The sequence below is a fragment of the Chanos chanos genome, chromosome 15 (genome assembly GCF_902362185.1).
Source record: "Chanos chanos chromosome 15, fChaCha1.1, whole genome shotgun sequence".
Taxonomy (NCBI): domain Eukaryota; kingdom Metazoa; phylum Chordata; class Actinopteri; order Gonorynchiformes; family Chanidae; genus Chanos; species Chanos chanos.
Window position 1 is genome coordinate 74824 of NC_044509.1, and position 2233 is coordinate 77056.

Here is a 2233-nt window from a genome sequence, read left to right on the forward strand (position 1 = left end):
CTCTGTAAGACAGTGCAAACCGTCAACTTGCTGTCTTGACCCTGTCCCCACTAATTTCTTAAAAAATGTCTTTAATAGTGTCTCCACAGCTGTTCTAAAAAATAATTACCACATATCTTGAGACTGGTATATTCCCCAATGCATTTAAAACTGCTGTTGTGAAACTGATAATGAAGAAACCAAATCTAGACTATAATGTGTGCTAAATAATTACGGACCTATACCAACTTAAATACTACTAGTTGGCCCCAAAGCCAAAAGAGATGCACATTCTACCAGGCTAGGATACTTAGGTCATCAAATAAACTGGAAGTAACAAGTCTGGGCATAATTTTAGACTCAGATTTAAGTTTCAAATCCCACACAAGCAAGATAACAAAAGCAGCCTTCTTCCACCTAAGAAATATTGCCAAAGTACACACATTTTTAAGTCAAAAGGATGCTGAAAAGCTGATTCATGCTTTTATTTCAAGTAGACTGGACTACCCTAATGCTCTTTTCACTGGTCATCCAAAAAAGTAAATTGAGAAACTACAGCTAATTCAGAACTCTGCTACAAGACTTTTAACGAAAACAAGGAAGAGAGAGAGCATATTACTCCTGTTGTGGCTACACTGCATTGGCTCCCTGTATCTTTTAGAATTGATTTTGGATTTTCATCCACTATGCACCTAAACTGTGGAACACTCTACCAAAAAGTACTAGAGAGGCAGCCTCAGTGGACATTTTTACATGACAGCCTAAAACATACCTTTTCAATCTAGCTTATTATTAACAATTTTCTCTTTTTTATTGGTTTTTATCCATTCTTTTAATTATTTTTCAATAAATTGTTGTACTCTTTAAGATGATCTTCTGTGTTTTAAGCCCCTTGGATTGTGTGGTCTCTTTTTTTGAGGTGCTGGAGCCTATCCCTGCGCTCATAGGGCGAAAGGCAGGGAAACACCCCAGACAGGTTGCCAGTCCATCGCAGAGTGTCTTATCAGATTTTGCAAAATAGTGTTAATAGTGTAATTTGCTTCATGTTTTTTACGGAAACATGGCTAAATAATGATGTCCCAAACAACGTGGTGGAACTGGAGGGGTGCATGGTTTTCAGGGCTGAAAGAGCTGCAACAGCAAACAGGTGGTTTATCCATCTATGTGAATAAATCATAGTGCACCAATTCTACCATTGCTGACACTTATTGCTCTGCTGATCTGGAAGACCCTTTTATCTACCATGAGAGTTTATATGCGTCATTGCTGCCACAGTTTATGTACCACCGGGTGCAAATGCTAAAGTAGCCATGAAAGACTTCAGTGCCACTATTAGCAAGCTACAGACATTGTATCCAGACAGGGCCTTTATTGTTGCTGGGGACTTCAATCACTGCAACCTATGTACCATGCTTCCAAGATTTTTCCAAAATGTCTCATGCACCACAAGGGGACATAAAACCATGGATCACATCTACACAAATGCGGCTGATGCCTACAAAACCATTCTCCTACCCCACCTGGGACAGTATGATCATCTGTCTTTGCTCCTGATTCCTAAGTACAGCCTGGTCAATGTGTGAAACCTACATTGAAGACCATCAAGATCTGGTCGGAGGATGCTGACTCTGCTCTTCAGCACCAATTCCAGCACACAGACTGGAGTTTGTTTGCTGCCCAAGCCATCACAGACTCTCAGATTCACAATGACTCATATGCCAACTCTGTCCTAGATCACATCAAAAAGTGATTCAAGATTCAAGAGATTTATTTGTCACATGCTTGATTGTACAAGTACAACTGCAGTGAAATGAATTGTAACAACTGTGTGAAAATAAAGCTAAATATCAATACATTTAAGTAAAGAAAAAAAGAAAAAGAGGAAAACATATAATGCTACATATAGGTAAGGTAACAAGAAACAATGTAAAAATAATATAAATATAAAACAAACTAAATATAATAATATAAGCTATGTACAGGGAGGTTAACAGTTTTAAGTGTATAAACAGTTGCATTGAAATGTATAAACAGTTGCAATGAAGGTGCTACAGAAAGATTCATAGTGCATGAAGGTGTATGAACAGTTGTAAAGTACAGGTGTTGCAAAGATGAAGTGTGAAAAAATGCAGTGTGCTAAATAGGTGCAGAATATATGTTGGATGTGTGTTATGTGGTTTTATGAGTGTTTATGGTCCGTATTGCCTGGGGAAAGAAGCTCCTCCTCAGCCTCTCAGTCCTGGCGATGGAGAGG